Raw genomic sequence first — 27,187 nt, 5'->3', positions numbered from 1 at the left:
TGAAGCTGTTGAGTTGGCTGTCGGTGTATAACTTCAGAATTCAAGGTAGTAGTCTGGGCTAAATATGTGAATTTGAGGGTTGTCATTGAAAATGTGACATTTGAAAACTTGAGGCTGGATGAAATCAGGAAGAAAAGAGTGTGGAGAGAGAAGAGAAAGGTCCAGGGCCCAAATTGTGAGAATGTTAGGAACAACTGGTGTTGGTGGCTTAAATCCTTGAGGTACTTCCTTGCATCTCAGTTGGCTTACTGTTGTGTGTTAATCTTAGTACACTCAGCTGTCACTTCAGAATGGACATCTTATTTACTGGAGAACATATTAGGTAGTAATTAAAAGGACATCAGAAGGAAGGGGGATTTGTTTTTCTCATGCTTTTTATATCAGAATAATTCAAATTTTTCTGCGCTTCATTTATTCTCTGTACCAATAAGGTTTGCTGTACTGTAGGTTTTTGTTTGTTTGGGTTTTTTGTTTGTTTTTGTTTTTTTGGAACCAGGAATAGAATTCAGGGGAACTTTATTGCTGAGTCATATTCCTAGCCCTTTTTTATTTTATTTTTTAAATTTTGAGACAGAGTCTTGTTAAGTTGCTTAGGACCTCACTAAGTTGCTGAGGCTGGCTTTGAACTTGTAATCCTTCTACTTCAGCCTCCTGAGCTACTGGAATTATAGTCATGTGCCACTGTACCTGACTGCAGTTTTAATGAAGTTTATGATGTTATCAACCTCTGCAAACTGTTTTATTTAACTGATTAATTGCCAACAATAACATTATTCTGACAATTGACTGTTTAAAATATTTTTTTTAGTTGTCAATGGATCTTTATTTTTTTCAATTTTTTAAAAAAATTATTTATATGTGGTTCTGAGAATCAAACCCACTGCCTCACACATGCTAAGCAAGCACTCTGCCACTGAGCCCCAACTCCAGCCCCACAGTTGACTTTTTAAGAAGATAATTTACATTAATTTGAAACATTTTATTTTCAGGACAGATTCCAGAATATTATATTAGGGGTGTGTGTGTGTGTGTGTGTGTGTGTGTGTGTGTGTTTTGAGTGCATTCTAGTAGGTTTTTTTTCCTTCTTGTAACTGCTGTGACAAAATACCAGAGACTATGTGGCTTAAATAGTAGACATTGCTATGTCAAAATACTGTAGGCTGTGTGGCCTTTTCAAAGAGTGGGAGAAGCCTAAAGTCAAGGCTCTGGCAGAGTTTGGTTCCTGGCAAGGAATCTTCTCCTCACTTGCATATGAATATTTTGACCTCACATGGCCCTTCCTCTGAGAAAATGCAGAGAATAAACTTTGGTACCTCTTCTTCTTCTTATAAGAGCACCAATCCTCTTGGCTTTGACCATTTTAGCCTTAATAAAGGTCCTTTCTCTAACCACAATTATATTAGGAGTTGGAGCTTCAATATATGAATTGGTTTTAGGGGTGAGAGACATAATTCAGTATGTAATACAATATTTTCTTAATTTTTATACCTCTAACAGGATATTCTTATCAGTTTCTTGAGAATTGTATGTTCAGGATTTTATTTATTTATTTACTTAGTTAGTTGTTGTAGTTGGACATAATACCTTTATTTTGTGGTGCTGAGGATGAAACCCAGCGCTTCACATGTGCTAGGCAAGCAGGCTACGACTGAGCCACAACTCCAGCCCTCAGGAAATTTTTTCTAAAAGATAATTTTTTTTTTTGTTGTTTTTGCCTGTGTTTATTAACTATCATTGGGTTATTTTTAAAGGGAGTTTCTGTAGTGTTACACAACTCGGTACAGCAGTTTTTTTTTTTTTTGTTTTGTTTTGTTTTTTGTTTTTGTGCTTTTCTGCAGTTTAGTCTTTTCACAAACATTTAAACAGTCTAACATTTTGCATTTTAGGAATTGATCTTTACATTTCTGTAGCATATTGAGTACTGTTTCTAGGTGATGTTGTGATTTGTGGTTTGAAGGGAGTCCCTACCATGCAGTATATTGGTAGGTTCAACAAATGAATGAACAAATTTAAGAGAGAGAGAGAGAGAGAGAGAGACAGAGAATATGAGAATATAACAAAAATGGAAATGCAACAAACCCCCCAACCTCTCTAAAAAACAATCAATGAATCAATCAGCTTGTTATGGAAGGATCATTTATCTTGTGAATTTTTTACCTGTATGTAGTGTTACTGAGGAGTTGATTTTGGTCCATACCAGCTCCGTGGAAGCATGGGTCTCCCTAAGCATGTTGTTTTTGCCTATTGAGTGGTAAAGGTTGGTTGGGAATGAGAAAGACTAGAGGTTATGAAAGTTCTGCCTCATAACCATGCTGAGGAAAAATTATAAAGGGCCCAAATACTTTTTGTTTCACAACTTCACCTTTATTTTCTAGACTATTTACTAAACCACATGAAGTTTGCTTTGTTTTTAGTTTTTATTTATTTTTTTACTATTAATCATATATTTTATTTCTTTGAAGCCAATTTTAGGTATTTTTATAAAATTGATAATGTTCTCTTATTATATCCTGTTATGTGTGCCTTAGCATTTTCTTTATATAAGATTTTCTTACGGATTTATGTGTTTACTATTTTTTAATCACTTTTCAGTAGAATCCTGTACTCCATAAAAGCTAATGTTTGTTTTTGACTTTTTTTTTTATCCCCAGTACCTAGGTACTAATACATAGTGGGTATTTGTTAAATATTCTTGCATAAATTAAGTACTGTAAATACTGCTTTGTATGCTTTTCCATTTAATATCATAAGAATTTTTTCACATAAATAAAAATATTTAAAAATACTACATAAGTGGTTATGTAACAACTTACTTTATAAAGCTAGTGTGATTTGCTTTAAGTGAATTTTTTGTTTGTCATATTTAATTGTGTGTTTTATATATAAATCTTTATTTCTTTAGGATATGTTATTAGAATTATTAGTTGTAATTATTTAAATAATGTATAGCTCAATATGTTATTGAAAACAAAATTTGTTACAAACAATTTATATTTTTTAAAGTATAAATTTTAAAAGAGCCCTGTTTTCCTAGAATTGGATCCCTAATGATATTTTCCTCTCATTTTGTATTCTCTGCCTTTGGCAATCCATCTATTGCTAGTCTCTTCTAGACCTTTGATTACAGCCTGGGCAGATGATTTGTGATTTCTGCTTAAGGCTCTAGCTCTGCATTTGCTAAATATCTGGGGGTTATTTCTGCATCTCAAGTTCATCATCTCCAAAAAATGTAGTTGTTATCTTTCCATCAAAACCTGCTTCCTACTGCTTTATTTCCTTTTGAGATAAGTGAAGGTAAAATCTTTTCTGCACCCAGGTGGAATTTTGGGAATAGTTCTCAGATCTTCCTCTTTTTCCTTTTATTTTTATGTTCCTTGATGCTGCCTTGGTTTAACTTTCTGACCATCTTTTTCCTGGACTATTTAATTATTGCTTTGTCATGCTTTTTGTGTCACTTTTCTCCAGTGCATCATTCACACTGTGAGTTATCTCCCTAAAACTTACTTTACTAAGTGAATTGTTTCTTCAAATCTTCTCACTTCCTTGTAGTGTGACATCTGAAATTCTTACTTAACAGAGGCTTTGTGTCTTGCCTTTTTACTCCCTACTCCTATTTGCTTTTGTCATTTCCTATGGATTTTTTCCTCCACAGTCCTGGGTATCTTGAATTTTTGGCATTTTATTTATTTGTTGTCTTTCTTTATACTTTGTGACTAAGCTCTGGTCACCCTTTACATAGAATACTGTCCATCATCTTGACTTAACATTCATTTTCAGATTCAAAATGACAATTTTCTTTCTTGTACAACCACCAATATAAGTATTTAGATGACAGTGTCTTTATTATTATTTTTTGTTAATAATTACATAGATTTATGTTAGATTGTATGATTTAGTGTTATTTATCTTTGATTCCATGGTGCTTACAATACTAGTTATTGTAGAATATATATATATATATATATATATATATATATATATATATATATATACACACACACACACACACACACACACACATACATACACATAATATGTATCTCTCACAAATATTAATTGAACTAATGAATATCTCAGTAGAAACATGCTGCACTTTGAGTCTGATGTTCTTCCTTACTTCTTGCTTCTCTCAGGTACTGTTTCCATTCAGTTTGAAGAACTCCAGCATCTTTTGTCATATGGATCTGTTCAGCTTTGGCTTATTGTAAAATGTCTTTATTTTTCCTTTAAAAAGTAAAAATTGAAAACAATAAAAATTAAAAAGTAAACATTGTATTTTAGAATAGTTATTGTCTCATAGGATATTGAAAAAACAAAACATAAAAAAACTCATAGAATTCTAGGAACCTTTTGTCAGCTTCCCCAGTGGTGGCATCTTTTATGGCTTATAGTGTAGTAAAAACTAGGAAGTTGATATCTATCAGTACATTATTGTTAACATCTTAAGGATCTATTTAGCATTTCCTATATTTTAAGATACATCCATGTGTGTTTGTTTGTATAAAGCTCTGTGCGATTTTATCATGTGTATATTTGAATGATTGCCACAAGTGCTGTTTCATTACCACGAAGATCTCCTTCATGCCATTTCTTTGTATTCTTTTCCATCTCGTTCTCTATCCCTGTTCCCTGTTCTCCATTTGTTAGTCATGTCATTTTTCATACAATATGTAACCTTTTAAGATTTACTTATGTTAAGCAAATGCTGGTAGAATTCTTTCCACGTTGGTGTATATATCAGTAGTTCTTTCCTTTTTATTGCTGACTCATGTATACCATTGTGTGGATATAGCAGAGTTTGTCCAGCTATTCACCCAAACAATATTTGCATTGTTTCCAGTATTTTGGTATTATAAATAGAGCTGCTATGAACATTGTGTACAGGATTTTAGATGAATGTTTCCATTTCTCTAGGATAAATACCTGTGAGTATGATCACTGGGTTGAATGGCAAGTGTATGCTTAATTTTATAAGAAACTGATGAGCCATTTTCCAGTAGCCATACCATTTTTTATTTCTAAGCAGCAGTGTTAGGAGTGATTTATTTTCTTTTTATCCTTACCAGAATTGGGTATTGTCTTAATTTTTATTTTAATTGTTCTAACAGAGTAATCATATTTCATCATGGCTTTTATTTGCATTTTCCTTTTGGCTCTGATGATACTGACTACCTTTTTATCTGCTTATTTTACTATTCATCTCTCTTGTTTGGCGAAATGTATCTTGTCTTTTGTATGTTTCATAATTGGATTGTTTGTTTTCATTTTTGTACTTAGTTGTGGGAATTCTTTGTATATACATTTTGCTGGATAAAGAATCCTGTGCAACAGTTGTTTTTCTTTTCCCTCAAAATTTAAACATACCAGACCACTGTATTCTGACTTTGATTATTTTTGACAAAAGGTAGCCTTCTTTAATGTTGCTCTTCTTGCATAATATAAGTAGTATGTCTTTTTTTTCTTCAGATTGCTTTGAAATTTTTCTTTGTCTTTAGTTTTTAGCAGGTTGACTGTGATATGCCTAGATATGGTTTTCTTTGTGTTTTTCTTCCTTGGGGTTGACTGATTTTCTTGGATCTGTGAGTTAATGTCTTTTAGCACATTTGGAAAATTTATAGACATTATTTCTTTGAGTAATATTTCTGCCACACTCTTTTCCTTGTTGGCTTCTGGATTCACCCCCCCCCCCCTTTTTTTTTAATCATAGAACTTTTGTATCCAGGTTTCTGGTAAGCTAATTGAATGTGTTCTTTTATTTTCAAAGTTAAAATTTTTCATTTATAGTTTTTCTGTATGATTTTTAGTTCCTGTTTAATTCTCTTGTAATTCTTTACTTGTTCTTGTTTATCTGCTCATCTTTTCACTAGATTCTTTAGTACACTTATCATAGTTTCATCTATTTTTTAATTGCAATATCAAGGTCAAGTATGAGTCTACCTCTGTTGATTGTTTTCTAATGGATCATGTTTTTATTGTGATTTATTATGTTTTATGGTGTGTCGGATGTTGTATACTAAAGAATAATGAAGGGCTGGGGATGTGGCTCAAGCGGTAGCATGCTCACCTGGCATGTGTGTGGCCCGGGTTTGATCCTCAGCACCATATACAAACAAAGATGTTGTGTCCACTGAAAACTAAAAAATAAATGTTAAAAAAAAAGAATAATAAACTCTGAGGAATATCTACTTCCCCCAAAAGGGCCTGTCTTTTCTTTGTCACCCTGTTAATGTGGAGTTCTGAGCTAGGGCAGAGCTTTGTAGTAATATTAGATACTGGTCACCACTGGCTTTCTATTGCTTTAAGATTGGGATCAGGACTTTGATTTTAATGGAGCTTTGAATCTGAGCCCCAGTAGGACACTGGTGATCTCCTATGCTTAAGAGCCTAGCTGCCATCTTTCTGAAGAGTGGGAGATTCTTTGTTTTATAGCTTGATTACTAGTTTTTTGGACACTGTTGAGTTCTTTACTTTCTAGTCTGTGGTTTTCTCCTGCTCAGGAAATCTCTTTTTGTCCTGTTCTTTAGAGGAATTTCTCTCAGTTCTTCTGACTTCCTCCAGATTTCAGCCAGGGGTGTTCACCGGTGCCAGAGAAAGATGATCTCTCAGTTCTCCTGCCCCATACCTTATGCACTATCCATATGTGTTGCCAGGAAAGACTTGGCAGATGGATGCAGACTTGGCTGTGTGTTAGGGGCTCCTGGTGATTTTAATCCATCATTTTAGCTCACATATGAAGGTTAAAAGTTTGTTATCAGATAAGCTTGTATCTTTTTATCCCTGCCATTGACAGATTCCTTGTTACTCTGCCAGGATTGAAACAGCTATGGATTACTCCTTTCCTCGGAAGATATTGTTGATATCTGATATTTACTTTGTTTAAGTTTCTTTGTGTTCTGAGCTTTAAACCATTCCTGTGTAATCTTATATAAAATGGAGGTTATAGTCACCCCATGAAATTTGATTCATTTGGACAAAGAGGACAGAATATTTCCAAACGTGTCATTTATGAATGAACTGAGCCTTTGCCACTTAGAAGTTTTGTGGTGGTATTCATTTACTGACTCTGGAAGATACTCATTTGTTAGTTGGATGTTTTAATACCCACCTATCCCATCCTCTTTGGGATCTGAAGATTATGTGATATAATGTATACAGAAATACACAGTACACTTCCCACGGCTCTAGTGGCTTGCCTAGAGTTTCTGTAGAGAGATTTTGAAATTTATCTTTTAATAGTGTAATAGAATGGGTACCTGATAATCCCTTTACATTTTAAGAGTTGTCTTTACAGTGAGATTATCTCATTTCAAATAAAAGAAGGACTGGCTAGTGGTTGAAAGTATATTATCTGGAAACATATTTTTGTTTTGTTTTGAATGTCAACTTCATTTTTTCTTCCTGTCCTTGGACAAGGCTCTTGACTCTTCCCTAGTTTCTTCATCTATAAAATGGGAATACTCATAGGGTTGTTATGAGGATTTAGAGAAATATGTTGTACGTAGAGCATGGAAACAGAGTGCCAGGAGCAGTACCATAGGCTCAGCCAGGGGTAGTGACCATGTTCCTCATTTGTTCTCTTTCAAGTGCCTTATGTTGGGGTAGATACAGTCCTGCTTAGCTTTTCAGCTTAGCAAATTCATGCTACAAATCCCAACTAAAAAGATGTTTTAAATAAGAAGCCTTACAGTGCTCATAGGAGCTGGGTTCTCTTCCTTTGTCAGTTGGTAGATATTGGAGATCAGATGTTTCGGTTTCTGTTTTCTCCTTATGCTGGGTCATCAGCAAAGAGGGACAGGAGTTTCTGCTCTGTATCACTTATTATCTTTAGGAAGAAGTAATACCACAGAGAATCAGTGTAACTCCTGCCCAGGTCTTCTGTCCACCTCCCTACTTCTTTCTTTCCTCCTTCCCTTCCTTGTTGGAAGGCTGGTATATATAGTGGAGGGATTGCCTTCTTTGTGACAGGGTAGAGATGACCAGCTTATAGTTCTCTTAGGTTGCGAATGCTGAAGTTTAAAAGGTATGCAGGAGAGAGGGCTGTGATATGTTGAAATCTCACAATTTTGTTGGTTTCTATAATGACGCTTTTGTATTTTTATGTGCAGTAACTCATTCAGATGCTGTGAAATGTATCTTTAAAATTGCTAATCACTTTTATATTATAAAAAGATTTGAGGTCATTAAATTTAAACATTGAGATTAATAAAAATGGTACTAAAATCTGTATTTGTAATACACAATGACATAATTATATATTTTTGGTATCTGAATTATACAGTATTTATTTTAGGAAATTTCCATGGAATTTATTCATCCAGCAGTTGTGAAAGGAGATGGTGAAATAGTGTGTGTGACTTGCTGGGGTGCTTTTTGAGTTCAAGCCTGTTGTCTGTCTTTGTGTAAGTTAGTTGCCATTGTAATTTCTTCAGTGCACTATATAAGTGGAAGGTTCTACAGAGATGAGATCTTCCTTTGGGAGAGACGGCTCCTCAAGATTTTGTAAGAAGAATGCTGTTAAGTAAGGGGAATGATGATGGGTGACAGAATCAGGATCTTGGTGTCTTTGTCCTTCAGGGTTGTCAGATTTGGCTGGTATCTTATACAGAATTCAAGCTATTCACAGACTACTTTGCAAAAGTAAATTAAACTTTAAGAAATAAACCTGAGGACCTCAAACATCAAAAATCTACTATCTGTAATATTCACTTTTCTTTGTCCTTTTGGTAGGTAAATTGGTCATTGTTATCTTTATTATAAAAATAAAAAAAGGAGCAGGGATATCTACTATATCAATCTCTTGTCTAAGCATCCATTACTGTTATTTGTAGATAGACCATTCCTACCTGTGTAACCTCAGAGAGGGAGAAGGGGCATGCCATCTGTGCACATATGGGATGGTATGAGTACTTGGTCCTAGTAATGCTGCTTAGTATGGTAGTTGTCCTTTTTGACATCCCTCCCTGTATCTTCACAGGATTAATGTTTTGCTGTCTGCAGTAGAGCAATATTGACCAAATGCCTCTGCCACCTTGCTGTGTTCCTTACCATGATAGCTCATCATTCCCCATCTTCTCACTCTGGGGGAGATGTTATTGGCTTTATTTTTATAGGTGGGGATTCTGTGGCTCAGACAGTAATAACTGTCCCAAGGCCCAGAGATTTTGGTGGGGGATCCAGGAATGGAACTCAGATCTCTTAAGTCCTGTACCTCTGATCTTTCCCCCTTTTTCATGCAGTCTCTGGTTCACAGAAAATGTTTCCTCCAAGATTATATTGGATGCCACTAATTAAATGATTACTGCCACTCAACTAATCAGAGATGAGATTTAATGCTAGCGATATTTTTGAGTTACTTTCTAGGCAACTAAAGTTTAATGTTCCTTTCTAAGAGGTGATTTTTTTTATTCCTTCTATTTATCTTGTTTTGTGAACTGTAGCATTCTTGTAACATGGTGGTAAGTCATTTAGCTTTCATTACTTTAGATATAGTGTGTGTTAGAGTTTGACTAGAGGCTCAGGAGAATTGAATGTAGACATGTTGTCAGATGTTATTGCTATGTTTGTCAGTCTATTTGAACACAAGAGAGTCCCCTCTGGGTGGAAGTTTATGGACCCATTTGTTATAGTGGCTGTTACTATACTTGATCCTCAGGGAATAAGAAAAAAACACCTGAAGTTAGTTGTTGGGTTGCACATGAAATCTTTATGTCAGGTTTAGTGTTACAGCTTGCTGTGAAATATAGATTGATTCTGGGATATGTAAAAATTGTTATGGTAAGAATGAAAAAAGCCACCTCTGCAGTGCAGCATTAATGTTTTACTATTTTCTTCTGGTATTGTACACATTTCCTAAGTATTTTTGTGAATTTATATAGTACTTTTCTTTATTTTCTTTTGTCCAAATTTCAGAGTCAGCATATTTAATGAAATTAAATACAAATCCTGTTTGGGTTGTGCTCTAAAGCATGGGTATCCAAAAGTTAGCTCACTGCACCATGATATTATAGTAGGGCAGGGCATCTGCCACCATTTCAGAGTATGAGCTTGAAGAAAATAAGGGTCAGAGAGAGGTGAGAGTAACTATCATCAGAACTGTTGTTACATTTATCCTTCTCCTAAAACAGCAGTGGAAGTTTTGCATGCAATAAACAGCATGCTTCCTCTTTTCACCAGTTGTAGAAGGCTCCCCTGAGTAGGTGATGAACTGTTGTACATGTGAGGACAGGTTAGAAAGTCAGGTTTGAGAGTCAAGGTTGGTCTGGCAGATAAAGGTGAGGTTCTGGCACCAGAATAGAAGCCAGGAGATTATTTAGGAATCAAGGTAGTCAAAATAAGTGAATAAAAACATGAGCAGGTACTCCTGAAGCAACATGCAGTCAGAATCCAGGGATGGTATTTAGTAGGTGTGGAAGAGGGGCAGAAACCCAGCCAGTAAGATGTGAGGCAATTTTGACCCAGTTAAGAAATTCTCTTTTTGTAAAAAGCAGAAAGAAAATAACAACAAATCAGAATAAGAAATCCTCTTTTTAGCTTATTTATAAGGGTACATGAAAGAGATTTTCTGGAAGGAGCCAAAGCTAAGAAGGCTATGGCTTGGGTTCTTCATTTTCTTTTTATTGAGGATTGCACCCAGGGATGCTTAACCACTGAGCCACATCCCCAGCTCTGTTTGTATTTTATTTAGAGACAAGATCTCTCTCGCTGAGTTGCTTAGGGCCTCACTGAGTTGCTTAGGGCCTCACTAAGTTGCTGAGACTGACATTGAACTCAAGATCCTCCTTCCTCAGACTCCTAAGGCGCCGGGATTGCAGGCATGCACCACCATGACCAGCTCATGGCTTGGTTTCTGAAGTTAGGGAATGAGACCTTGTCTACTGGACTGCTCATTGACATGTGGCATCATAAACAGAAATCTCTGTGTAGGTTAGTTGCCATTGTAATTTCTTCAGTGCATTATATAAGTGGAGTGCTATAGTCATTTAATCATTGCTGGAAGGTTCTACAGAGATGAGGTCTTCCTTTGGGAGAGACAGCTCCTCAAGATTTTGAAAGAAGAATGCTGTTAAGTAAGGGGAATGATGATGGGTGACAGATTCAGGATATTGGTGTCTTTGTGTTTCAAGGTTGACAGATTTGGCTGGTATCTTATGCAGAATTCAAGCTATTTACAGACTACTTTGCAAAAGTAAATCAAGCTTTAAGAAATAAACCTGAGGACCTCAAACATCAAAAATCTACTATCTGTAATATTCACTTTTCTTTGCCTTTTTGGTAGGTAAATTGGCCATTGTTATCTTTATTGTAAAAATAAAAAAGGAGCTAGGATATCTACTACATCAATCTCTTGTCTAAGCATCCATTACTGTTATTTGGAGATAGACCATTCCTACCTGTGTAACCTCAGAGTGGGAGAAGGGGCATGCCATCTGTACACATATGGGATGGCATGAGCACTTGGTCCTGGTAATGCTGCTAGGTATGGTAGTTGTGCTTTTTGACCTCCCTCCCTGTCTCTTCACAGGATTCATGTTTTACTGTCTGTAGTAGAGCAATATTGACTAAATGCCTCTGCCACCTTGCTGTGTTCCTTACCATGATAGCTCATCATTCCCCATCTTCTCACTCTGGGGGAGATATTATTGGCTTTATTTTTATAGGTGGGGAGATTGCGGCTCAGACAGTAATAACTGTCCCAAGGTCCAGAGCTTTTGGTGGGGGATCCAGGAAAGGAACTAGAATCTCTTAAGTCCTGTACCTCTGATCTTTCCCCTTTTACCATCCAGTCTCTGGTTCACAGAAAATGTTTCCTCCAAGATCATATTGGATGCCACTAATTAAATGATTACTGCCACTCAGCTAATCAGAGATGAGATTTAATGCTAGCGATATTTTTGAGTTACTTTCTAGGCAACTAAAGTTTAATGTTCCTTTCTAGGAGGTGATTTTTTTCCTTGTTTTTATCTTGTTTTGTGAACTGTAGTATTCTTGTAACATGGTGGTAAGCCATTTAGCTTTCATTACTTTAGATATAGTGTGTGTTAGAATTTGACTAGAGGCTCAGGAGAATTGAATGTAGACATGTTGTCAGATGTTATTGCTATGTTTGTCAGTCTATTTGAACACAAGAGAGTCCCCTCTGGGTGGAAGTTTATGGACCCATTTGTTATAGTGGCTGTTACTAAACTTGATCCTCAGGGAATAAGAAAAAAAAACAAAAAACACCTGAAGTTACTTGTTGGATTGCACATGAAATCTTTATGTCAGGTTTAGTGTTATAGTTTGCTGTGAAATATAGATTGATTCTGGAATATGTAAAAATTGTTATGGTAATAATGAAAAAAAAAAACCTCTGCAATGCAGCATTAATGTTTTACTATTTCCTTCTGGTATTGTACACATTTCCTAAGTTTTTTTTGTGAACTTATATAGTACTTTTCTTTATTTTCTTTTGTCCAAATTTCAGAGTCAGCATATTTAATGAAATTAAATAAAAATCCTGATTGGGTTGTGCTCTAACGCATGGGTATCCAAAAGTTAGCTCACTGCGCTGTGGTATTGTAGTAGGCCAGGGCATCTGTCACTTTTCAGAGTGTGAGCCTGAAGAAAATAAGGGTCAAAGAGAGGTGAGAGTAACCATAATTTATTCTTCTCCTAAAACAGCAGTGGAAGTTTTGCATGCAATTAACAGCACACTTTCTTTTCGGACCAGTTGTAGAAGGCTCCCCTGAGTAGGTGATGAACTGTTGTACATGTGAGGACAGGTTAGAAAGTCAGGTTTGAGAGTCAAGGTTGGTCTGGCAGATAAAAGTAAGGTTCTAGCACCAGAATAGAAGCCAGGAGAATATTTAGGAATCAAGGTAGTCAAAATAAGTGAATAAAAACATAAGCGGGTACTCCTGAAGCAACATGCAGTCAGAATCCAGGGATGGTATTTAGTAGGTGTGGAAGAGGGGCAGAAACCCAGCCAGTAAGATGTGAGGCAATTTTGACCCAGTTAAGAAATTCTCTTTTGTAAAATGCAAAAAGAAAACAACAACAAATCAGAATAAGAAATCTTCTTTTTGGCTTATTTATAAGGGTACATGAATGAGATTTTCTGGATGGAGCCAAAGCTAAGAAGGCCATGCCTTGGGTTCTTCATTTTCTTTTTATTGAGGATTGCACCCAGGGATGCTTAACCACTGAGCCACATCCCCAGCCCTTTTTGTATTTTATTTAGAGACAAGGTCTCTCTCACTGAGTTGCTTAGGGCCTCACTAAGTTGCTGAGACTGACACTGAATTCAAGATCCTCCTTCCTCAGACTCCTAAGGCACTGGGATTGCAGGCGTGTACCACCATGCCCAGCTGATGGCTTGGTTTCTGAAGTTAGGGAATGAGACCTTGTCTACTGGACTGCTCGTTGACATGTGGCATCATAAACAGAAATTTAGTGTGTGCCTATTACATACACTGAATTGGCTCTGGACATTACACAAACACAATTCCTGTCCTCTCAGGGATCCTGATTGAATTGAGGAGGCAAAGCATAGGTCTCCAAAGGCTAGCCACAGTATACAGCAGCATAAGTTGGCTGGCACATGGGTGATATTCCTTCTATAGAAGTTTGTAGGGAGGGGTGATTCACCCAGGCTAGGAGATGGTCCCACCAACAACTAAAAAAGATAGAGGGAGTGTTTGGGTCCACTTTTTTGTTGCTGCAAATAAAAGATCTGCCCAGAACAATTTTAGGGAAGGAAAAGTTTATTTAGGAGTGCCTGGTTTCAGAGGTCTCAATCCCCAGACAGCAGACCCTGTTCCTCAAGGCTCAAGGTGAGGAAGAGTGTGGAAGAGGGATGCAGCTGACATGATGATCAGGAAGCAGAGAGAGCTCAAGCTCCACTTGCCAGATACAAATATATACTCCAAAGCCACCTCCCCACAATGCCCCATCTGCTCCTGCCACACTCCCTTCAGTTATCACTAAATCCCATCAGGTGATTAATTCACTGATTGGGTTAGGGCTCCCATAACTCAATCATTTCTTCTCTGAACATTCTTGCATTGTCTCACATGTGACCTTTTGGCGGACACCTTACATCCAAACCATAATTGGGAGTCAAAGATGGAGTTGACTTTTGATACGTGAATGTCTCCCACCTTTACTTGGCTATATGATTTTTTTGAATGAGTCTTTTCTTTCTATGAGCCTGTTTCCTAAATTTTTAGGTGGTTAAAGTGATTTCTGTCTTGTTGGAGTCAGGGTTGTTGTGGATTAAATGAGATGATTTATGTGAAGGCTTTTTGTAAATGGCACTGTGGATTCAAATGTAAGTTGTTATTAATAATTTGTCATTTGCAATGAAGAGCCTGTTGTATAACAGCTTTAATTCATTCATCATATGCAAATGAGGTGATACTCTTGCAATCAAAGGTGTTTAATGAAGGTCATGATTAGAAATAGAGGGAACAAGTCAGGAGACTCTTTTAAGTCAGGTTAGTATATGCCTGAAATTTCACTTATAAATAAACTAATAAATATAATTAGTATTGATAATTAATGTTTAATGTGTCTCTGAAGTGTTTTACAGTTTTTGATTAATAAAAAAGAGGAAATGTATTTGAAGAGTATGTTACTGAGCAGTGAAACACTAAGAGACCACTTAGTAACAAAATTACATGATGTGTCTCATTCTGTATTCTAAAACACACTATTTTTAGCATCTCTTTGAATCAGGGATGAATTCCAGTTATAGGATTCAGTAATTAAAGCAGAGAAAAATAGATTAGGCAAGGAAATCTTTTCACTTGGGTTGGATCTGTTTCAAGATTTAATCTGTTACCTTTAAGGGTGTCCCTGATAGACATTGGTTTGTAGTCTTTTTGGGGTCAAGAGTAACAGAAGATCAGCCAAGGACAGTGTGTCCCACTTTTAAAAATGGGGAGTTTTAAAAAAATTTGAAATTTTGGAATCTTCTAGCTGGTAAACTTGTTGTATATGTTTTCTACACAATTCTGGACAGAGGATCAAGGACCCTCTAGCCTCACCTTGCTTTTCCTGTTCATGAGCCCTGTTCATCACTTTCTGTCCACCTTGTAAAATGTCCAGTTCTCTGTCTGCTCCTACTACCCTGCCTGCCCCTTTCTTTTCTGCAGTGTTCAGGCTGCCTCTGAGTATTCCAAAGAAAATGGCTTATTGATGCCAAGTGGTGCTAGTCCACATTTGTATTTAATGATTGTGGATTGTTCCGGAATGTTGCTTAAAAGTTTTTTTTTTTACTTGATTCTAGACAGCAGTCTTTCCTCAAGCTGAAAGCCTTATTTTACCATAAACAAGTTGTTATTATTTTATCTTTTTATACCCATTGCAAAGAAGCTCATTAACTGTATGGTTGAAAGGAAACAACTGTTCTGTTGACTCAAATTCTCATGCATATTATGCATATTGCCTGTGCAGCATTTAAAAGTGGTGGTCACAGAGCAAGCATGAAATCATTGTGTACAAGGCATGTCTAGCTTTCTCTGGTTGAAGTAGGTGAGGAACACACGTCATGATTTATTTTATTACCTAGGCATTGGGGAAATTCATTTATTTGATAAAAGTTTTTTTTTTTCCTTTAATATTATCTATGTACCAAGAAAGAAGGAGAATAAGAGAAAATAATAAGAGAGAATTGTTATAGTGAAAAGTTGGATTTTCAGCAATTTCGTTCTTTTTGTTGTGGTAATCAATAAATGAGCAAATTTAAGACTAGAACAAAACCTGAACTTGTGAAATCATCTTGGTTCTACGTTTTTCCTGTGCTTATTTGTTTTGTTCTGGGCCACACTGATCAGGAAATTACTGTAAACTCCTGTCTGTGTAAAGGCCTGGAATGACATGGTAGTTTCCTACTCTGGCATATCGCATGATCTGGTGGGCTAAGCCCCAGGGGCAGGTGGGGTAGTGTCATCATATTGCCAAGATCAACTCTTCCAGTACATTATTAGCTCGTAATAATACTTCTCCCAGTCTCATCTTTGTAGTTAGGGAAACTTCGGTTTAAATCAACTGCCTTAAGTCTCCTACTGTGTAAGCAGAGAAGCCAGCATGACTTGGAGTCTGGCTCAAGAGTCTGTAGCATTCTGTGGTGGGCACAGAGAAGGGGAAAAGTGGTAGCTACCAGGGTAGCTTGAGCAGTATCTTGCAGCAGAAATTACCATTGAGTTTCACTAGTTAGAAAGGGGCTAAGGCCTAGCAGTGGATACAGAAAATGCCAGCATTGGGCAGGCTGAGGGTAGGGTGTTCTGATGAAAAGTAGGGGGAACCTGTCTTAGAAAGGTAACTGGCAAGTGGAAGTAATGCCCCTATATCTTGTTCCCAGGAATTGCGTATTGTTGCCCCATAGTGCTACAGGACAGGGTGTGTCACATGTGGTGGCAGTGTGAAGAGATGAAAATAAAATTAGTCAGACATTCACTGAGGGAGAGATGGGTCAGGGCAGAGAGAGACTGAGAAGGGTGAGGGCTTTTCCTGCAGGCCTGTGTGGTAAGTGTGGCTCTGAGCAGCATCTTATGGGACCAGCTGGAGAGCACTGGGCACCTTCAGCCCTGCCTCAGATCCCAGGAAACTGGTAAAGTTGTAGGGCTCCACATACTCTTGGAGATCAAGAAGTGCTGGTTTGAAGTTATAAGGATGTAGGCTTTCACTGAGTACAAAGGAAGCCTTATTTCAGATAGTGACGTTTAATGACTGTGGCTACAGATCATGAACTTCCTCTGCCTCCACAGTGTTCAAGCAGAAGTAGGTGGGCTGTTATGGAGGGGAGCCCTCACTACATGGGGTGTATGGTTCTCAGTCTCTTTCACTACATGACATTGCTTCAGTCAAATATATGAGCCTGTGCATTTCCTTGGGGATGGATGGACAATACAAGCACTATTTTAAGAGCAAGCTCTGCATCTGTCACTTGATAGCACTGTATTTACATGGTGATGAGCATTTATCTTTACATTAACTTTGCATAATCTGTGCATCTGAAAGGACAGAAATTAGTCTCTTGGTGTCACTGTTCTACATGCAAATTTTAGATCTTTCTTGTTTATTGCAGATGGAATCAGTCTCTGCATGCCTGTTCCTGACCTCGCACTTCACACACTCAGGTCTGTGTGGTATCTTCCTGTACATAGCTTCATCTTTGTGAGAGTCATGGCTACATTCTGCAGCATAGTAGGAGGCTGGTGTCAAAGAGCAGAATTATAACAAATTTAAAGATCTAACTGGATTTTATTTGTGATTCTAGAATCAGGCAACATTTCATTGTATAAAGACAAAATGACTGTTTTCATGAGCTGAGCAGAGGAGGCAGTCTTATGGACAAAAGTGGGTTGAAGACTATAGAAATAAGAACGGAAGAATGGGTTGATTGCTTCAGTTACTTTCCTTGTAGAGTTAAAACAGATGGAACTTTATTTTATCGTGCCAGCCCAAGTAAACTGGGCCTTTTTTGATTGGTTTCTGTGAATCTGTATTTAGAAAACTGGAACATTTCAGAGTTCAGTTTGATCACATGGCACCTAGCATGAGTGACTCAGTTCTCAGATTCTCATTTGGTTTGATAAGCTGGAGCCTACTGTAGGAGCTCAGTTCAAAATAATGATCTCCCATAAATTTTGTTTAACACTACTAAACATTTGAATGAATCAGTGCCCAGAACTTTATCTGGGCTATTAGATTATCTGTCCAGGAACTGTTAACCCAAAGATATGAGGCAGTCATAATACATCTTTGCAGAGTTATATTACATCAGGAATTGATTGCCCTTTCTTCACATCTTTCCTAGGCATTTATTGTTCTTTAAATGAAAGAGGAAGAAAATGTTGTTGACCCTTGTATTTAGGTCTGTGATAGGCAAGTTTTAAATGCATAAAATACTCAAAACTGGGAGAATTATGTGGTTTTATTAATAAAATAAAAGTGCACATAGTGGTTTAGTAAATGTCAGCTAACATTTTTATTTTAATTGATAGTGGTGTTCCTTCTGTTACTTATTTTATTTGTATTTGTGTTTGTTTGCCACTAATTAAATAAAGGGTTCTAAGGGCAAGGACCTTGACTTATTACTTAGGATTGTTTTTGACTCACTTTCTCTTAAAAGTTTATGTATGTGTTGATTAGGGTGGTGGGGTCTGTTACATGTCTTCATGTGGCTCTGCTGTAAAGATTCAGGACTGTTCTTGGAATGGGAAGTTGAAGCTAAGATAATCAAAGAGGGGTGGGGTGGGGGAATTGCTGTTATTTGTGCTACTCATATGCTTTATACCAAAATTTTGTATTTAACATTTTAATGAGATATGTTTCTCTGAAGCTCATAGTGGCTACATGTTCTATACAGTTTGAGAGTCTTGTAAGTAAATAGAACTTAATGTGTGAATAGTTAGGGTTTGAAGAGAATGTAGAATTTGAGCCTGGTTAAAGAGGTGGTGCTAGGGAATGAAGTACGGAACAGTCTTTCTATATAGAGCCTGTGTAAACTCTGTATGTGCTAGCTTCTGATTTCTGGAAAATTCAGAGGCTTAAGAGAGATGGCAAGGACCAAAATAGTAAACAAATCCAAATACAATCAGATTAGGAGAATATCGGCAGATTAACAGTCCTTTTGACACTACCTATTCTCAGGTTAAACGTTTTCACATCACAAGATTCTTTATTTCATATTGACTCTAAATGTAGTGGATAAGTAAGACTATGGGCTTATTACTAGGGAAAACCTTAATATCATTGACCTTGTAAAATGCCTTCTAGAACAAAATTAAATATTTTATGAGAAAAATTCAGTTGTCTTTTGTGTCACTGTGCAGAGAAACATAACCAGAAAGTAATTTGTATGCTTTGGAGGCGAATAGTCTGTAATGTAATTGAAATTTCCTGAACTCATGTTATTATTACAAACTGTCTGGTCCTCCTTCCACCTTATTTTTAGAATTTTTTTTTTAATCAGGTGGTATTATCCTGGCTTGACTTTGGTCTATGGTTGTTCCCTAAATTATGATTTAAGGTTAGGGTTAGTTGATAGCATTGTGCAAAAAATATAAGTACATCTTTGGTGGGATTTTTGAGGGAGGGTTTCCTTAAAGATAAGTTTGTTCCTTCGTTCATTCTTCTAATCAACAAATAGCTAGAAGGGAGGTGGGCATTCCTGTCTGATAGAGCATCATAAACACAAGACCAATTTGGAAATTACAGGGCAGGTGTGTTCTTGCTCCATAGGGGGGCACTGCCAGCAAAATATAGAGATTAAACCACAGATGTGAATAGAATTGGAATGATGGTGTTTCATCGAAATGTGCACCTCTGAGCTGGCAGTATTGCACCTCTTAATAGAGATGTTGTGTTTAATACTTTATAGCCTTGACCTATAACTTCAAAGGACTGATGCTTGTCACTTGGCAATGAGGCTACACACTTAAAAAGGGAAGTTAAATTCTTCAAGACCTTTGTGTTGCCTGACTTAGGTATGTTAGCAGCTGGATAAGAAAGGGGAGGGGAGCATCTTTATTTATCCAAAAGGAGACAGCCCAGTATAGTTAAAAACAGTGACTCTAGTTGGACAAACTTGCCCCGACACTTATTTATCCCCCTGGCTGTGTGATCCTGGGCAAATCACCTTCTGGTCCCCAAGTTCTTCATTTTTAATGGAAGAACTTGCCTCTCAAGACTTAAGTTAAATGTATGTGAAATATTAGTATTATGATTGATCCTGACTACAGCATTTACCAAATAATAGCTAATAACAAAAGTAATAATTCTAATAATAATAACAATCCAATAACAATAATAATAATCTAATAATATTATGTATTTATTATTATATTATAATATTATAATAATCTAATAATAATAATAACAACAACAACAACAACAAAAGTAATAATGGAAGAATTCCTAAACATCCAGAAAACATAGCCGGTGTTGAACACTTTCCTCACTCTTAGGCACTGTTAGCTAGTTGTAGCCACATTAGCTAGATAAAACCATCTCTAAAATAGGTTTTAATAGGGCTTATAGTGCTGGTTACTTTCAGAATCATCAAATCAGATCATCTGATTGATGGAAGACAAATGAGGCCTGAGTAATCTAAGACCGAGTATTATTCTGTATTTATAAATAAGGTGATGATTTAATGCAGATTACCTAGGGAAGAGGTCACTTTTTTCTTTTACTCTGTGTAATCAAGAGCATGCTGTACAGCTGCTCCTAAGTATGAGAAAGAAAGATGTGTGATGCCTTTTGATTTTAAATAAGCAAAATAGGATACGTGTAAAACAGAGTAGAATTGAACAAATGGCATTCTGAATCATCAAGATACTTTTGAAAGGATAGTGGCAGTCTGAACTATGTTCTCAAAATCTGTTGAACTATAAATAATTCATACATGTTCTTATAATTATTTCTAGTAGACTCAGGAGTGTATTAGGCTCTTTTTTTTTTCTCCCTATGGAAATGGCAGTTACTACTTTTTCTTGCCTGGCCTGCCTTTCCCAAACCTCAATCCTCCCTATCCTTAGATTCCCTGAAGCTATTTGACATATTCCCATACATTATTATTAGGCTGTCATGTTATCACTCTTCTGCATCTACCTTATAACATTAAAATTGCTTGCATGTATCTGTCAGTTTTTCTTTTTTAAAAAATATCTTTTATTTATTTATTTTTATGTGGTGCTGAGGATTGAAGCCAGTGCCTTGCACATGCTAGGCAAGCACTCTACCGCTGAGCCACAACCCCAGTCCCCTGTCAGTTATTTTCTTACTCAATTTTGTTTAAAGGGGCTGACTTATACAAGATGCTTGATTAAAGTTTTGCTGAATGAATTAATGCCTATTCACTAAATTTTTCTTATTTGTATTCATTCCAAGTAAACTATAACTCTGAGTAGAAAACCGCACTTTACTGTTCATTACCTAATACTATAGCACATAGTTAAACACTATTTGCCAGATTGCTGCATAACCTGGTTGCTAATATCCAGTATCCTGGAAATATTTTTTTGGGTTCATTCAGCAGTTATAAAATCTTTACTGCTTTATCCTTAGGTGTACTATTAAATATTTATGATATGATCCCCAAGGTGTTTATTAAGTTTAAATCTTATTGTGGGAAAAATTACTACAAAGGCTCTCATCAGGTACAGGTCTTCCATCAGTGATCAATATTTGATTGATTCTGTAGGCAGTAACAAACCCTAAAATGCATGTTGTGGTTGAATAAACGAATTGATTGGTTCAGTTGAATGTACCTATAATATACCTTTAGCTCTTATTAACTATGAGTGCCTGAAGTTAATTTCAGAGTTTATTCCAGGATAGGGAGTTGAAATTATATGGGAATTCATATACCATATCAGCTTCTTGCTTAAACCAATTAGAAAAGAACTGGTTCTGGGATTAAGACTCTTGTTAAAATTACTGAAATATAAAATTTTAATTTAAGGCTTTTTTGAAGACTTGAAAGCTTTTGCCTATTGGCATTTAATTTTGTTTTTATTTTTTTCCTTTAGTTTTAATTTTGGTTGCTGTTACTACTGATATCTGAGCCAAAGTGGTGCTGCTAACTGAGGGAATCTCTGCAACCTGTAAGTCAACAATTACATGGTAAGAATGCGTGTCTTTACCTTTAAAGCCATTTCATTTCTATAACATTATAGTTTAGAAATTTTGTTGGAAATAGGATGGCATAAAATAATGTTTTTGAATATTTACTATTCAATTTTAACATATTTTAATATAATAACATAATATTTTAGAGCTTTTTATCCTAATCGATAATTAGGACATTAAAAGAGAAAATATATAACTTGATATATTTGTTTCATGTTAATTTTTTATGGCCTAGTAAACTGAGATCTCATTTACTTTCCTATGTTCGTTGCTAGTTTGCTTTTTCTTTTCTGCAGTTTAGCCAATTATTTGTTGTCTGAATCTTGCTAATAATGAATCTGTTTTAGAAGTGAAGATTTGGGCTGGGGATATGGCTCAAGTGGCATGCGTGCGGCCCGGGTTCGATCCTCAGCACCACATACAAAGATGTTGTGTCCGCCGAAAACTAAAAAATAAATATCAAAAAATTCTCTCTTTCTCTCTCTCTCTCTCTCTCTCTCAAAAAAAAAAAAAAAGTCAAGATTTAAAAACAAACTAGTCAATTTTACTTTAATTCACTCTGAACTGAGGTTGTGGTAATTCCAACTATAGCTAAAATGAGATTTTTTAAAAATTATTTGTGGATTTCATTGATCTATATTGCTGTATTAATTTATTTTATTTATTTATTGTACCAGTAATTGAACCAGGGGCGCTTAACCACTGAGCCACATCCCAAGCCTTTTCTTATTTTTTATTTTGAGATGAGGTCTCAACAGGTTGATTAGGGCCTTGATAAATTGCTGACGCTGGCTTTGGACTTGGGATTCTTCACCCTTACCTCCCAAGTCACTGATTACAGGTGTGCACATCCACACCCAGCTATATTGCTCCATCTTTGAGAGCAATATCTTTGAGATATAATTGAGGAGTAATGAGACATTTGAGAATAGTAGGGCAAGTCATTCCCTTCAGCTCCAACTTCTCCATGTGCAAAATAATATCATTTGTCTTGCCTACATATAGAGTTGTAGTAATCAAATGAGATGCTACATGTGGAATACTTTTATTTTTTTTTCTTTTTAAAGTGAAGGGAACGAATAACAAGTCTTTTGTTTTGAGACAGTATTGAGAAAAAACATGTTAATAGAAAGGATGCCATACAAGAAGCTGGATGACTCTAATTTGGGCATGTCATTATAGTTATTTAACATAGGAAAATTGAGTTTGATTTCTCTTCTTTCTCTTTAGAGGTAATTTTTTTTTTAAGGAATATATCTATGTTCTCTACTACAGTAGAATTAAGCTAGAAATCAGATTCAGATAATTGGGAAATCCCCAGGTATTTCAAAATAATCATCATATTCTGAAAACTCATAGGCCAAAGAATAAGTCATAAGGGAATAAAAAAAATGAAAATGAAAACACAGCATATCAAAATCTGAGAGATACACCTAAAGGACTACTCTTAGGTGAAATTTATAGTGTTAAATGCTCATATTAGAAAACAAAAGGTTTGAAGCAGTCATCTAAGCTTTTACCTTAAGAAACTAGAAACTAAAGAACAAATTAGACCCAGAAAAAGAAGAGGAAGGAACTGGCAGAGAGTAAAGTCAATGATATGGAAAACAACAACAAAAAATGTGGATTTAAAAAAATTCAGTGAGAGGCTGGGGTTATAATTCAGTGGTAGAGCACTTTCCTAGCACGAGTGAGGTACTGGGTTCGATCCTCAGTACCACATGAAAATAAATAAATAAGGGGCTAGGATTGTCGCTTAGTGGTACAGCGCTCACCTAGAACATGCAAGGCCTTGCGTTTGATCCTCAGCACCACATAAAAACAAATTTGGGGCTGGGGTTGTGGCTCAGTGGTAAAGTGCTCACCTAGCACACGCGAGACGCTGGGTTTGATCCTCAGCACCACATAAAAATAAATAAAATAAAGGTATTGTGTTCATCTATAACTAAAAAATTATATTTAAAAAAGGAGTTTTTTAAAAAAGGTAGTGAAACCAAACTGGTTATTTAATACAGAGTAAAATTGATAAGCCTCTAATCAGACTAATAAGGAACAAAGAAACAGAAAACAGAAATTCCTATTACCAGAAAAGAAAGTGACACATCACTACAGATTCTATAGATATTAAAAGGACAATGAAGGGATATTATCTTGTAATGCATTTGATAACTTAGATAAATGGGCAGATTCCATCAAAGACACAAACTTCCGGGACTGGGGTGGTGCCTCAGTGGTAGAGCTCTTGCCTAGCATGTGTGAGGCACTGAGTTTGATTCTCAGCACCACATATAAAAAAATAAAAAATTATTGGGAGAAAAAAAAAGACACAAACTTCCAAATTGCTGTTAAGAAAACATGGATAAATCTCTATTAAGTAAGTTGAACTTGTACTTTAAAACTCTCCTACAAAGAAAGCTCTAAGCTTACATGGCTTAACTGGTGAATTCTGCCCACCTTTGATACTAGTTAAGCACAAACTCTTCAAAAAAATGGAAGGGAGAGAACATGATGTTATTTTAGAAGACCAGTATTACCCTGATACAAAAAAAGATGTTATTTAATAAAATATTAGTAAATTGAATACAGTTAATGTTACTAAACTAAGTCTAGCTGCTCACCTAACAGCAGGGTAGTTAAGTCAAGAGACAAAGTGTTAACGCAAGGAAAGTGAATTTATTTTGAAAGTCAGCTAAAGGAGAAGATAGAAGACTCTTGTCACAAAGCCCATCTGTATAGAAGCTGATTTAGGGTGCTTTTTGCAGGTGGTTTATAGGTATCTTCCCATAGAGGGTGAGCCAGATACTTGCTATCTGATCCTTCTTGCCTAGTCATGAAATGTTTTTAAGTTCTTCAGATCTCAAAAACAGAGATCATTTTTTCCTCAGGCTAATTCTGTCACCAATTATTTATGTGTTACACATTGTATAAGCTAGAGGCTGGGTAGTTTCCTAAAGGCCATCTTGTTCATTGCCAAATTCCCAATAATGAAAGAAAACATCCTTAATGCTTGGTCTCATTAGTTATGTACTACAAACTTCTGGTAATGAATGAAACATCCTGAATGCTCAATTTCATTAATATGAAAAGGATAATCCATCCTGGGTAAGTGCCATTTATTTTATAAGTGAAAGATTGGTTCAGTATTTGAAAATTATAGTTCAAAATATTAACAGAATGAACAACAGAATTTTAAAAAACCGTATGGTCATCTTCATATATGCAAGGGAAAAGGCATATAACAATACTCATTATCCATTCATGATAAAGCTTAGAAAGATAGGAATAGAAGGCAAACTCTCAAAAAATTAGAAATAGGAGCTTTCTCAACTTGATATATCAAGATATCTATGTAAAACTGTAGCTAATATTGTAATTATTGGTAAAAGACTAATGCTTTCACCTAACATTAGGTGCAAAGCAAGGGTGGTCACTGTCATTAATATTCAATATAGTACTGTTAATATAATAAAGCAAGAGAAAGAATTGGCATTCTGTTAAGGAAAGAAAAATAATAAACCAAATTCACAATTCACTTAGCAAGGAAGTCTAGGAAATGTTGATTTAGACTTTAAGCTTCATGTAAGGAGGAGCACAGAAGGAGTTGGGAATTGATGCTGAATGCTTCACTTACCAATCAGCCAGGGGTTCTTTTGCTTGGTTTGGATGGAAATCATGAAAAGGTAAAGTGCATCTCCCTTAGTGTTAGCAGCTCTGAGTGTCAGCATCCCTTTACCCTTAGAGTAATCCTATGCTCAAGGTGTTAACAGTTCTCCCAGCCACTCCTGGCAGTGCCTTTGCAACCAGGGTAGTATCCCCTGGCAGCTTTCAGGAGCACATCTAGTGATCAGAGCTAGCAGCTTCTAGCTGTTTTTTCTCACCTCCTCCACAGCTTTCCATTGCTTTCTAGAGCTTTAAGCAGCTTTCTGGCTCTTAGGCATTCTATAGGGCTAGTAGACCTTGTTACCAGCTTTTAATGCAAGCAGTTCAATCTATTTTTTACCCCAAATAGAAATCATGCACAGTAGTAGAACCATCTCAACAAGGCTTTATTGGAAACTGTACTCCAGCATAGGGGGTCCATACACAGGATGCAGGTCTCAGACTGGCCTGATGAGGAAGTTTGCTTTTTAGCCAAACAGGGGTAGTCTCCTGTTGGCTAAACTCAGGCTTTCTGCTTAGTCAGGCCAGCCTGCACAGGTATATTAGGCTCACTTGTTCTGGCTGTTGTGGGCTGGGGAGGTCTCGCTCCTTTTCTGCCAGTATGGGGGCAGCTGAAGGTCGGTGGAGGCATCCAAAGTGGCTACAGGTTGGAGACCTCCTGGGTGACTGAGTGTAGGTTGTCTGAAGCTGCTATAGCTGAAGCCAAATCTCCTGGAGCCACTTTAGGACAGCTGTAGCCTATAGCCATTCTGATGATAGCTGGGTTGGACCACTGAAGAAGTAGTTGCTTGATTGACATCCCCGTGGCTTATGTGGTAGTGGTGGGGCTGAAAGTCTGATGGGACCTCAGGAGCAGTGGCAGCATTCATTATAACCCAGCTAGATGAATCAGCAGCCCCCAATCTCTACCTTACCAAGCCAACCATCTGTCCTGCTTCCAGGGCAGTGACAGTCCAGAGGCTGGGCTACTGTAGCTGTCATTGGAACAGACCCAGTGGGGCATGATGGTTTCCCTGGTAACCAGGAGAGCTGTGACAGCTTTTCTGGCAGTTGCATAATTGGGTTAGATTGTGCTTTCATGGCTAGTCATGCCTCCATTTGATGGACAGGCCCTGTTGCATTTGCAGAAGCTTTGGTGCTAAGTCCTAGTAACTCCCTCTGATGAGAATCCAGGATTGGGGCCATTGATACTAGTTCACCTGGGCTTGGCGGCCCCATCTGTGCCCACCCAGTATGGCCCTATCTGTACCCAACCTAGGGCTGCTGCCTGGTTGTGTACCAGTGTAGCAGCAGCTGCAGTTATGCACAGGGCAAGGACTTAACAGTTGTCAGACAAATACCTGGGTAGTTGTTTACTTCTACCAGCTCAGGGTTTGTCTGTCATTAACAAAAAGTCAAGTCAGAAAGGAAGTTCCTTTGGGGAGGGTCAGTTGCGCTTATTCTTGCTCTCCAGCAGACCCTTCCCACTTTTTTTTTTTAAGATGGACACTATCTATCTTTATTTTATTTATTTTTATGTGATGATGAGGATTGAACCCAGTGCCTCACTTGTGGGAGGCAAGATCTCTACCACTGAGTTGTAACCCCAGCCCCCTCCTGACTTTTGATCTGAATCTGAAAGTCCTAAAAGCACTGCAACATTTTTATCACTGTGGTTTTAAATTGGTATTTCCTTTAAAGTTAAAAGTGGGCATCATCTGGAGGAAAAGTTTCATTTAGCATTTTCTTCTTTATGGTAATATAACTAAGAAAATTGTGTATAGTCCTTCAAAGGTATGCATTGGTTTAAATTCCATTAAATAGCTTTTGCTTTTAACTTAAAAGAGGTTTGCTAAAACAATGTTAAAATGTCCTCTTAAATTGTAAGATGGCAAAAAATTTGTTAAATATATTACAGTCATCATTTAGC

At 36.7% G+C, this 27,187-nt stretch overlaps 1 protein-coding gene across 5 annotated transcripts in view; it reads left to right on the top strand.

Annotated features, from left to right (window-relative positions):
* The window catches only part of Wasf3 (WASP family member 3), a 134,508-nt gene that overhangs the window by 27,731 nt on the left and 79,590 nt on the right, over positions 1–27,187 (top strand). For 3 of the 5 annotated variants that reach the window (XM_034636331.2, XM_034636330.2, XM_071611310.1), the window contains exon 2: positions 21,519–21,612. The gene's annotated coding sequence lies outside the window, so the exon portion shown is untranslated. Of the gene's footprint in view, positions 1–17,068; positions 17,121–21,518; positions 21,613–27,187 lie in introns of all 5 variants that reach the window. The other 2 variants (XM_071611311.1, XM_071611309.1) reach the window with 2 other exon arrangements.

The sequence above is a fragment of the Marmota flaviventris genome, chromosome 4, assembly GCF_047511675.1.
Source record: "Marmota flaviventris isolate mMarFla1 chromosome 4, mMarFla1.hap1, whole genome shotgun sequence".
NCBI classification, from domain to species: domain Eukaryota; kingdom Metazoa; phylum Chordata; class Mammalia; order Rodentia; family Sciuridae; genus Marmota; species Marmota flaviventris.
Note: the sequence above shows the minus strand (reverse complement) of the source record. Positions and strands in the feature narration are given on the sequence as shown.